This window comes from Heterocephalus glaber, unplaced genomic scaffold (assembly GCF_053883595.1).
Source record: "Heterocephalus glaber isolate CG9 unplaced genomic scaffold, H.glaber_assembly_v1.0 deba00001788, whole genome shotgun sequence".
NCBI classification, from domain to species: Eukaryota; Metazoa; Chordata; class Mammalia; order Rodentia; family Bathyergidae; genus Heterocephalus; species Heterocephalus glaber.
In genome coordinates, this window is record NW_028258471.1 from 1,737,326 (window position 1) to 1,750,659 (window position 13,334).

At 37.3% G+C, this 13,334-nt stretch overlaps 1 pseudogene; it reads left to right on the top strand.

Annotated features, from left to right (window-relative positions):
- Positions 1-11,138: 11,138 nt before the first annotated feature.
- On the top strand, positions 11,139-12,013 carry LOC101723371 (pre-mRNA-splicing factor SYF2 pseudogene; annotated as a pseudogene).
- Positions 12,014-13,334: the final 1,321 nt, after the last annotated feature.

Below are 13,334 nucleotides of genomic sequence, written 5' to 3' on the forward strand. Positions count from 1 at the left end.
TCAAAATTTTCTTTAAATTAACCACATATTTTCATATGATTTTATAAAGAGGTATTTGGTTTCTATGTATTGTTTTGAACATATAGGACAATGTCATTTCTGATAGTTTCTTTTGGAATTTGAGCTGAACTTGCTTGAAATATGAATACAATTAAGTGGAGAAGCAGGCTCCTGCAAGTTCAATTTAAGCAATTTGCAGTGTAACAATGGGAGAATACAGATGATACTAGATGTAAAAGGGTTTCTTATCAAATGCATCCAGCCCCTACAGCCTGAGGACAAAAGCCAACTGCCAGATTAGAAGAACATTGTGATTTTAGTATAATACAGAACTTAATATTCTCATTGTTTGCTCCATAGCCAATCTCTTTTCACTATTCTTGCTACAAAAGTATGTAAATTGATTTCCTATTAAAAATTTCATAAATAGAAAATGTACTAGGGTGCCCATTTATGGTGTTGAAATATTCTGCTGTGGATGTCTTTGAGGAGACAGATCAGGCACATTATTGGTATATTTTTATTTTTATATTTACCCTTTCCTACTTGTGGCAGGGTCTGCTAGTTGTCCACATCCCAATATTCTTGGTTTTTTTCTCCTTTTTTTGGTATGGGGGATCGAACTCGGGACCTTGCACTTGCAAGGCAGGCACCAGAACCACTAAGCTAAATCCCTGGAACGTCCCAATATTCTTTAACTTTCCTCCTTAGGCACAGAACTCTGAATTTATGAGGGGAGTATACCCAGCTGAAGGATTTAATCTTCCTTACAACTAAGTCTAGATGTGATTGAATGGTGCAATTCTGCTCAAAAAGATAAAAGTGAAAGGGTATGAGTTATTTCTGGAAAATATTTTTAAAAGGGAGAGACCCAACTCTTTTCCTTTCTTTCCTTCTCCTGGTTGCATGGAATGTATTTGGAATTGCTAGAACTCCACTAGCTATTTTGGACCATGAGATAACTTTAAAAATGAAAGGCACAAATGACCAAACAACAATGTAAGAAGGTCCTAAGTCTCTAGCACCATGCAGTCTTCCTATTACCAATGCTTGGCTTTCATTATGTATAAGAGATACACAGTTGCATCTTATTTCCATTGTAACTTTGGGTCTTTCTGTACATGCAGCCAGACCCAATCTTAGTGAATAAACCATCATTCTAAGGAAGTGACAGAAACTTTCCAAGAAAACATTATATTTCCATTAGCATATTAAGGTACTGCCATTATGTGGTGTTTTGTTTCTGTTCCTCGCTAGCTTTCTGGTTCTATTTGCCTTCATTCAATAGTTTTTTCCCCTTTCCATTAAGATGTTAGTTTTATGTTTTTGAGGACCCTTATTGCTATATGCCTCTTTTCAGTATCTCTGTAAAGACCTTACATATATGTTTCTCAGTTGACCCTCTCATCTCCAAAATCCACATGAGGTCTGAGCATAAAATTACATCAGTGAACAGAGGCTTCTCATTAAGTCAGAGGGCAGGAAATTTCGGACACTGTTCTAAGTGATTTTTAATTTTTACAACTTGTGTAAACTAATTTTCAGATAGTGTTTCTATGATGATAGATGAACAAACATGGAGTAGAACACAGGGAGTTTTGATTTCAGCTAAACATTAGAGAGTCTCCAAGGAGAAGAAGTGGTTACAAAGAACTTCAAGGAGTCTAGAGCTTTGACTCCCAGCTCTGACACTTTAAGCTGTAAGACTTTGGGAGAGATACCTTAAGTCCTTGATCTTCAGTTTCTTTATTTGTAAAATGAGTTGTGATAAAGATTAAACAAGCTAGCACACATTTAAAGAAATAAGCATGTTTTTGTTTTTAGCTTTAATGTACTTTGCAACTGTAAGTCAGTTTGGATCAATGGAAAAAAATCTGGGTTCAGGAATAAGTATACATTTGCTAGCTATGTGATTTTGATCAAATAATTTAATGTTTCTGAGCTTTAGTTTACTTATGTGTAAAATGAGAATCAAAATAGTATTGCCTTACAGGGCTATTGTGAGAATTAAATGAAATAACGTATGTGAGGAGCCCATGGTGCTAAAAAATGAAAAATATTGGTATTTTGTGGTTGTTACAGTTATTATTATTTTCTCAGAGATAAATGTGAACTATGGCTTGTTGACATTTAAAATAGATAAGTGGATCGGTAGTTGAACCATAGTATAAAAAGAACTAGCTTAACATCAATCTAAAGGAACACATTGGATAGAATGCCACAGGCTCAACCAGAGTTTTAAATGCCATGTGTGAAGATAAGTTTTGCTTATTACCCTTGATGATAACACAAAGTTGGAAGAGATGGAACCATGAATGCAGTATAATGGAAAAGGGATGTGGTTTGACTAAAGTGTTGGCTTTAAGTCCCAAAATTCAGTCACATGGTGACTCAGTTTCCTCATCTGTAAAATGATAAAAACACCAGCAAAATACCAGGCAGGCACCTTATATATAGGTACATTTTTAAAGATCTCACATAATTCATGACTCATTCTGAAAAACGATAATAGGCTTATTTACCTCCTAAAAGTGTCCTTCCAAAGAGTAATAATAGAAGCATCATTTAGTAGCTTCAATTTTGTACAATTATTGACAATTTCTTTGAAAAGTAGGGAATTTGAATTATTTAAAATTTTACATACCAAATATGACATTCCTAATAATTTAAATTCATTTACTTAAAAATTTACATAAGATGCAAGCAAATGAATAAACTTATGCTGCTCCTCAGGAGAAGGGCTGCATTTTGGGGATTCTGAGGCTAGTCTGAATCATTTGGAAGACTTGAGAACAGTAATTAGACCAAAACATGGTGGTGGCTCTTAAAACAACCAATCTTTTTTTGTTTTGTTTTACTAGGGATTGATAGAGTTCTCTGCTAGATAAAATGGCTCTGGCAGCCCCACCTCCTAAATGCCTCTTCCCAGCAGATAATAAATCACTCAGGGAAACAATAACCTTACTTTCCCATCATGAAGCTTTCCCCCTTACAGTCCTTCCCACTGAGAAGTTCAAACTTGCCAATGGATTTAAACCTCACCTCTGGCTGCAGCCAAACATCTACCTCCACTATGTCCCCGCCCCTCTTATGCCCTTGCCCATATAAGAGGTCACCTAGCCAGCCCCTGGCTGCTGCTCTCACCATTATTCGAGACAGCCCAGCACCTTGTCCCCTAATAAAGGCCTAGTCTCGGGTGTTCGTGTTTCGGCTCATTCTCATCCTCTCAGGGATAAACCCAGTAGGCCTTGTACATGTGAGGCTTCTGCTCTACTGTTGAGCTACATCCCCACCCCTTTTTATTTTTTGAGACAAAGTCTCACTAAGTTGTCCAAGCTAGCCTTGAATTTGTGATCCTTCTGCCTCACCCTCCTGAGTAGCTAGGATTACAGGTGTGTATGTGTACCTTTGCACCTAGCAGATGATCAGTCTTGAAAGAGTACTGACAAAAATCCTTTGTACCTTAGCCCTGTCTCTGAGACAAGTGAGCCTTGCTGAGGTTGTGCCAAGGCTGGCTGGAGCTGACTAAAGAAGCTAGATTTATGTATAAAGTTGGATAAAACTGAACTTTGAGTCTATGCTGCTGCCTATCCCTCCCGTTTGCTATTCAGACTGTCAGGAGGGTCTAGCTACACATAACTACCAATGTTGCCTATACCAAATGCTTTCTTTCAGACTCACCTGACCTGGGAAGCCTTGAGTTTTTACCATGGTGAAAGACTGGATATGGCCCATGCATTTCTCTTACCTGAGGCTGATCTTTATGATTTCTGGACCCTCTTACCATTTGCATAGTCTATGCACTTCTATGCCACAGGGCATGGAACACTGTTTCCCTTCTGGCTGTTGAAGGGAATTCAGTGGAATATATTCAGTGGAATACATTTCCCATAGAACAAATTTCATCAATGAGAAATAGAAGTCAGGATGGAGCTGGCAGACAAACTCCCTCTCCATTTCTCCATGTCCTGCCTGGCCAGGTGGAAGCATCAGTCAGATGATGACTTTTTGTAGAATGTAGCCAGTGTGGTCAGTGTTTTATCTTGCATTTGCTTCTTATCCTCCTCTGCTTCAATGATCTTTTCCTTCACACTTAACTACCCTGGGATTGTACTTAGCAGTAAAGTCTAGCCTCAGACTCATTTTTCCCTAGGGAACTCGGACTAAAGCACTAACTATGGGCAGTGAATTGAGATAGGCACCAAGTCCCTGCCTTCTATTGGGCTTGTGATTCAGGGCAAGAGGCAGACAGGTGAAGCATAAACTAAAATACAAAACCATGCATGATGAAAACTCCTATCTCATTCTTTTTTTTTTTTTTTTTGTACAAGGGATCGAACTCAGGACCTTGCACTTGCAAGGCTGGCAGCCGCACCACTGTGTTAAATCCCTGGCCTCATCCCATCTCATCTTTGAGATCCTCCAAAACTTGGGTAGTTGTCTCTAGTTCTGGTGATTTTTTTTTTGTGCTAATTCAAACACTTGATGTGCTTGTAACTTTGCTGCTAGTCCTGTGAGATTTATTTAAGAGCCTCGCCTTGGTACAGGTAGCACAATTGGGGCTGAGAGACAACTCCCCCTCCATCTGTCCTGCCTATTTATGTCTCCCTCCCCCATTAGTCTTTGGTAATTACTGATTATTTTATTGTCTCCATAGTCTGGCCTTTTTTCCACAATATTATGTAGTTAAAATAGTACATAGCTTATTCAAATTGGCTTCGTTCACTCAGTAATATGCATCTAAGTTTCATGTCTTTCCATGGTTTGATAGTTCTTATCTTTTTAGTGCTGACTCATTTTCTATTGTCTGGTTATGCCACAGTTTATCCATTCACCTACTGTAGGACATCTTGGTTGCTCCTAAATTTTTAGCAATTATGAATAATCCACTATAAATATCTGTGTGCAGGTTTTTGTCAATTGTATCTAACTGATTGATGATGCTGTCGAGTTAAACTGAACACTTATTGATGTTCTACCCGCTGGATCTGTCCATTTCTGATAGAAGGGCACTGTAGTCACTAACTGTAATATTGGATTCATCCATTTCTCCTTTGGCTCTGTCAGCTTTTGGCTTGTATATTTTGAGGCTCACCTGTTTGGTACATATATGTGGTGAGTTGTTATGTATTCTTGGAGAATTGGGTCCTTTATTGTTATGAACCATAATTATCCTCCTTATCCCTGATAACTTTCATTACTTTGAGATGTGCTATTTCTGAAACTAATAGAGTTACTCCTCCCTTTTTGATTGTTAGTATAGTATATCTTTCTCCATTCATTAACTTTTAACCTCTGTACATTTGTATTTAAAAATGGGTTTCTTACTAGAGTCATTTATAGCTAAATGGATGCATATTGAGACCATACTCTTAAGTGAAATAAATAAGACACACATGTATAAATACCAAATAGTTTCTCTATTCGTGTGAGAAACTGAATGTGTAAATAAGGGTTAAAATGATTAAAATGAATAACTGATAATTTGAAATAGGAAGAAAGGTCCAAAGGAGTAGGGGTGGTGGGAGGGGAAGGGGAAAGGAAAGAAGGGAAAGGAAAAATTATGAGAAAAGAAAAAAAAATGGAAACAAAATCTATGCAAATAGGGAAGGGTGGAGGGGGTGAAGGGTGCACAGGTAATGGGAAAAAAATAAGAACCAAGATACATCATGTACAGGTCCAAGCACCCAATGATAAATGTAAGTGTATTGTATACCTAAAATGTGCCAATAAAAAACTTAAGAATAAAAAAATGGGTTTCTTAACATATAGTTGAGTACTTTTTAATTTAATCTGATAATCTGTTTATAATTAGTGTGCTTAGACCATTAATATGCAAAGTGATTATTTATATAGTTGGTTTATACCATATTTCTTACTGTCTTCTATTTGTTAATCTTGTTCTTTGTTCTTTTTTGACTTCCACTCTTCTTCTACCTTTTGTGTTTTTAAAGCATTTTATATGATTCCCTTTTTTCTCTTAGCAAATTAACAAGTACATACTTTCTTTTTTGAGTAATTGCTTTTAGAGTTGGCAGCATCCTTTAACAACTAATCCAAGTCTACATTCACATTTTATATGGCTTCACAGGAAGTACAAGTGTCTTAGAATTAAAAGGTAGTTCTCTTTTCTTTCATCCTTGTGTCCTTGCTTTCATTCATTTCACTTATACATAAGCCTACACAAGCATACCTATGTGCACACACATACACACACACAGAACACACACAAACAAGCATACATAGTCAAACACTGTTACTATTATTTTGATCAAATTATTTTGTTTTAAAATGAGAATAATGAAGATTTTAATTTTAGCTTTATTCCTTGTCAGATGCTCTTCCTTTATGTAAATCTGAGTTTCTGACTATGTTTTCTTCCTTTTCACTAAAGAATTTCTTTAACATTTCTTGGAAGGCAAATCTATTGGCAACAAACTTTCTCAGTTTTTGTTTGAGAAAGTTTTTATTTCTCCTTTACTTTTGAAAATAATATTATAGTCTACAGAATTCTAGGTTGGTGTTTTTTCTCTCCCAGGTCCCTCCGTGACCCATGACTGGGTCTCCCTGGAGTTTTTATCAATCAGTATAGCACACACTGAGCCTTCAGCAATTTGTCAATTCCTGTTCAGGCTTTCCTACCCCGTACCAGTTTCCACTTTTCTGCTCATGGATTTCTGCTCTGGTAAGTTATGTTTCTCTTATTTATCGGTCTCTCCTGCAGAGGACTGTAATATTGATTATGCCCAACACAGGCTGTGAAGAGTTAACCCCACAAATGGCTTATTTATAGAAGCGAGTCTGGCTGAAGCCTACATGCCCGAGGTCAGAGCAACTTGCACCCAAATTCGGTTCCCACAACTAAAACCTTCAGACTAGAAGGACAATGTTCCAATTACAATCATACATTTTGTCTATTCTGTATCTGACTCAAGAATGCCTCGTCTTGTCCTTTTATGAGCCGTGTTTACATTAATTTCCTTAGAAACCACATGTCGCCTTTACCCCAATTGATTGCCAATAAAAGTCAAGGCCCGGGACTGTCCAGCACCTTTGTCGGTTGCACCAGCACTGGCCGACCTCACACCCCCCTTTCTCTCTCTTAGTTCTGTCTCCTAGTGTATTCTTTTTCTCAGGCCTGTGTTGCATACTGGGCAGGTGGGGACTGGAACCTGACTGCAAGGGTCTCCGGCACACTCCAATTTTGGGAGCAGCGATTTGCCCTGTGACCTCACTTCTATAATGGACCTAAGAAGAGTTACTGATTTTTTCAACTTGATCAGCTTCTTGCTTGTTAGGGAAGAGTGGCCACTTTTAAACTCCTTACAAATTCTGGACTAGAACTTGGAAGTCCAAGATTTCTTTTTTTGGTTTGAAATTATAAATTTAATTTTTATGGTTCTAAGACTAATCTGGTTATTTGTTTATTCTAGGATGAGTTTTGGTAGTTTGTGATTCTTGAGGAATTTGCCCATTTCTTCTAGTTGTTGAATAGATGGGTGTAAAGTGATGTATAATGCTTCCTTATTATGTTTTCAGAGCCTGCAGGATCTGTGGTAATAAGCCCTGCTCTGTTCCTGGTATTGGTAATATTTGTCTCCTCTCTTGTCATTTTGTTTCAGTCTTTCTGGAAGTTAATAAATTTTTAAGAACTGGTCTCTTTTTAAATTGATTTTCCTTATTGCTCCCCTGTTTTTCATTTCATTGATTTCTGCTCTTTGTTATTTATTTTCTTCTGCTGGCTTTGAGTTTATTTTGTTCTTTTTCTGATTTCTTGAAGTAGGAGATAGGAAATGGATTAACTCAAGACGTTTCTTCTTCTTCTTCTTTTTTTTTTTGGTACTGGGGATCGAACTTGGGACCTTGCGCATGTGAGGCAGGCAGCAGCACCACTGAGCTAAATCCCTGGCCCTAGACGTTTCTTCTTTTCAAATGAAAGCATTTAAGTGCCCCAAGCTTCTCAGCATTGTTTTAACCGCATCCACACATTTTGACATGTAATTTCCTTGGAAATTTGAAATTTCCTTTGAAATTCCATTTTGAACTTGCAGATTAAAGTGTACTGTTTAATTTCCAAGAGTTTAGGATTGTTCTTTTATTTTTGTTATTTATTTTTAGTTTGATTCTTAATTTTAAAAAATTTATTGAGATTTTATGGCCCAGGAGATGGTTTGTTTTTGGTGGATTTTTGTGAAAACTTGAAGAAAGTGTGTACTTTGCTATTGTTGGGTGAAATGTTTTATATATCAATTAATTGCTGTTGGCTAATTATACTGTTCAGATATTTCATGTTCATGATGATTTTCTAATAGTTTTATCAGTTGCTGAGCAATAAAAATATTTATTTTCTGGACTTTTTGTCTTTGATTGTAACTGACTAACCTTCTGCCTTGACTTATATTTATAGACTGCTACTTTCTCCCATTTATTCAGTCTGATCTTGTTCCCCCATACTGCCAAACATCTTTTGAAAAAAAAATAGCTTTCAGAATTAAGAAAATCTATCAACATCTGATGTGTGGCACAACACAGAGCTGTGATAAGAAATGATCTCAAGTATTAAAAATTCAGGCTGTCTTCTTCTAAGCTTTAAACAACTGCTAACCATCTGCCCAAGGTCACTTGGCTTTTGCCAGATCCTCTGGACTTTGAACACCCTTGTGATATCCTTCACACGTCATCATTTAAAGTTGTCTTTTTCATACTGCCTCGATATGTTACATGGCAGTACTTAGTAAACTGTGCCTAATGACTTGGATTCAACCATTAAGTCTCCTGGACCAGAGCCCTGGGAATCCCTAGTTGGCAGTTTCTCTGTTATTGCACACATCACGCATATCCACTGTGGATTGTGCCTTCTAAATACCTTTCAGATGGATCTCTTCCTGTTCATATATGTTGGCACAGGGCCTTATCAAGACTTTCTTGGATAATTTCAGTATTATGCAGACTAATCTTATCCTGTTTTAATTCATCTTCCACATTATTTCTGTCAGAACAACCTAAATATAAATGAAGTCACATCTTTCTCCTGCTTACAGTCCTTCTATAGGTCTTCTGTAGGTAGTGGGATCAAACTCAACCTAGCAATCAGCTCCACAGATTTGTTGTTGCTGTTGTTGCAGAACTGGGGATTGAACTCAGGGAGCCCTCAGCTACATTCCAAGCCTTTTTTTTTTTTAATTTCCAGACAAAGTCTCACTAAGTTGTCTAGGCCTTGAACTTGCTATTCTCCTGTCTCAGCCTCCTAAGCCCACAGATTTTTGCCTACTTTTCTGACTTCATTTCTAGAATCCCTACTCCTGAGCTTATCGACGGGCACCTAACTTACAGGTATACGCTATTTATTGCCCTACGGTTTTGCAAATATTTTTTCTGCCTTATGTGCATTTTCTACTCATCCTTCAAGACCTTGAAGATACCTTTCTTGTTTGGGTTATTTGCCGTTTCCATGCTCTACAGCATCATTTATATGTCTCTGTTCCTGTCAGATGCAATATTGCATTGTGGCTTAAGTGGTGGGCACTGGAGCCAAAGTATGTAGGTAGAAATCAAATGTCTTCAGTTACAACGTGTGCAACTTCTGACAGCTTTCTTAGCTTTTTAAATGCATCTATTGTCCTGATTAAAAATGGTGACACCTGTCTCTGGTGATGGCCTTAAGAAATTAGAATAATGCTTAGCTTAGTGTGAACACTCAGTGCATGTCAGTTGATGCCAATAATTTATTTTATTTTCAGTTTGCTGTTTCATAATATCCTAAGCTTTTAAAGAGATGGGGCTTATCTTTGTTTTCTCGGCATCTAATGCAAAGAAGGCAGTTGATCTTCTCTGAAAGCGTGAGTAAAATATGAGCTCCATTCATAAGGTATTATTAGACTGAGAGATGGCTCCCTATTCCCCACTTTCTGACACATTTAGTTCATACCAGAACAAGCTACAATGTGCATAGCTAGTCTTTAAACAATGATAAAGTAAATGACAGCACATGTACTTCCAAAGCAAGTTTTCTAGACTTAGAAAAAGATTACCTAAGTTTGTTAGAAATGTATTGCTTGAGTAATTTGTATTACAGATACCAGCTCAGCTCTTGCCTGTTGGTGTGGAACATCTCTTATGCTGTTGTGTATCTCTAGTTTCAAAGGAGCACAGAATCCATGTATCGGTCATGATGTTGGCTGAATTGAAAATTCTGTTTTTTGTCTTCTTTCAATACATCATATATATTTGTGTCATAAACAATGTTTTAAAATCACATCATGTGTCCAATAGACTAGTAACCAGCAAGCTCTTGCTATCTGTATTACATATCCCCGAGAAAGGGCTGGTAAATGGCATGAGATTTGATTTTACAAAAAAAATCATCTGACAAATATGCAAGACATTCATCATCCTCTATTTCTAGATTAATATGTTTTTATTTAATAAGTGTGTAATCATTTTGAGACTAACTGCATTGTGTAGAAGTCAATAATCTTCTGAATGTCTATATTAGAATTAGGTCTGACTATGAATGGTGCAAATTCAAGATGACAGTGGTTTGAACAAGTTTAATTTTATTTCTTTTATATAAACAGGCAGTCCTGGGCCAGAAAGACAGTTCAATCATCAGAAACCAAGGCTCTCTCCATCTTGATGCTCACTACCATCCTTAAATATGGAGGTTTGACTCCTACTTTAAAACAGATGTTCCAGTTCCAGCCTTCACATCTTCAGTCCAGCCAGCCCAAGGATAAGGGAAAGAAACATTCTATTGCTATTTAAGGATACTTCCTGAAAGTTGCATATACTTTCCCAATCATTAGAACTTGGTCATGGGGATATATATATATATATATATATATATATATATATATATATATAGTTCAAACGAAGACTTGGCAGTATGGTCTTTGTCCTGGGTGGTTATGTGTTCAGCTAGAGAACTGGGGATCCTATTTCTGAGAAGAGGAAGTAAATGCATATGAGAAGATGACTACCAGTCTGTGCTACTTTGTCTTTGGCACTTAATTGCCACAGATCAATAGGGTCTAAGGCTCCAAAAAAAAAGATTTAGTAAAATGCTTGCTGATATAAGAAATACGCATTTCTGGGAAGTGTTCGGTGTTGTTGCCGGAAGTAGGAAGAGGGCGCGTATAATGGTGGCTGCGGCTGAAGTGGAAGAAGGCTCCTGTGGACATCGCAGAGGAGGGGTCTCGCACGGTGGCAGAGAATCTGGCCCCACAGAAGCGCGAACAGAGACTGCGAAAATTCCGGGAGCTGCATCTGAAGCGGAATGAAGCTCATAAATTAAATCACCAGGAAGTTGTGGCAGAAGATAGAAGACTTAAGTTACCTGCAAATTGAGAAGCCAAAAAAGCTCGTTTGGAATGGGAACTACAGGAAGAAGAAAAGAAAAAGGAATGTGCAGCAAGAGGGGAAGACTATGAGAAGATGAAGTTGCTAGAGATCAGTGCAGAAGATGCAGAAAGATGGGAGAGGAAAAAGAAGCGAAAAAATCCTGATCTTGGATTTTCAGTTTATGCTGCTGCCCAGTTACTCAGTATCACCGGCTAACCAAGCAGATCAGACCTGACATGGAAACGTATGAGAGCCTGAGAGAAAAATATGGAGAAGAGTTTTTCCCAACATCCAACAGTCTTCTTCATGGGACACATGTGCCTTCCACAGAGGAAATTGATAGAATGGTCATAGACCTGGAAAAACAAATTGAAAAACGAGACAAATATAGCCGAAGACGTCCTTACAATGATGGTGCAGACATCGACTACATTAATGAAAGGAACGCCAAATTCAATAAGAAAGCTGAAAGGTTCTATGGGAAGTATACGGCTGAAATTAAACAGAATTTGGAAAGAGGAACAGCTGTTTAATCCCTTCCAGAACTGCTTTTAGAAGCTTAAGAATGGAGTGAAAATTTCTGCTAGCAAATTGAAGTTCTCTTTAATATTTTATCAGTAAATCAGAACATAGTCTATGCCTTCCCACTCAGCATTTCGAAATAATAAATTTTTTTTCTTAAATGTAAAAAAAAAAAAAAGAAATACGCGTTTCTGAAGGGTCAAAATTAGGGTGTTAGCTAGTGTGAAACTCTCATTGAATTTTAGAAACTATGTTGATTTTATGAATTGAGTTCAAAATATTTAAAAATTATTAATGTTGCAAATAATTGTCTCATGAAAAAGTAATAAAGTGGCATATAACACTAAGGGCACAGGCAACAAAAGGCAAAACAAAATTACAAACTTTTGTTTATCAAAGATCATTATCAACATAGTGAAAAGGCAACCCAAGAAATGGGAGAAAAAGGTTTGTATATCATATATCTGAGAAGGGAATAATATCAAGAACTGCAACTCACCAAATATAACCCCCACACAACCTGATTTTTAAAATGGGCAAATGACTTGAATGAACCTTTTTACAAAGTTACAAATGGCCAGTAAGTTCATGTAAGGATGTTCACCGTCACTAATCATTAAAGTAATGCAAATCAAAAACCCTAAGAAGGGCCAGGGAGGTGGAGGCATTCATGCCTGAATTTCATGCCTGAAATTCCAGCAGGAGGACCTGAAGTTTAAAGCCAGACTGGGATACATAGAAAATTCAAGGACAGCCTGGACTACATAGAGAGATCCTGTCTCAAAAAGACCAATTAACAAAGTAAACAAAAAACCATACAAAAACCCCGAAAGAGATGCCACTGTTATATCCATTGATGAGATGACATTATTAAAAAAAAAGTAACCGTTGTCAAGGATGTGGAGAACTGGAACACTTGTGCATTGCTGCTTTGAAAAATAAGATGGCAGCTCCTCAAAAATTTAAAAATAGAATTATATGATTGAACAATTCTGCTTTTGAGCATATACTCCAAAGTATTGAAAGCAAGCCTTAAATAGGTATTTGTATATTCATGTTCATAGCAGTACTATTCACAATAGCCAAAAGGTGGAAGTAACACAAGGGTCCATCAGCAAATGAATGGCTAAACAAAATGGAATATAGAGACAAAGAAATATCATTCAGCCTTAAAAAGAAAGTCTGACACATGTTCCCACACAGATGAGTGCTGAAGACATTTTGCTAAGTGAAATGTCAGTCACAGACAAATACTGGATATTTCCACTTGCATGAGTTTCCTAGAGAAGTTAAATTTATAAAGACTAAAAGCAGGATGGTGGTTTCCAGGAATTGGGAGGGGAGAAAATGGGGAGTTACTGTTTAATGGGTACAGTTTTGGGATGGGAAAGGGTTCTAGAGATGGACAGCAGTGATGGTTGTACAACTATGTGAGTGTCCCGAGTACTGTGGAATTAATTGCACACTTGTTT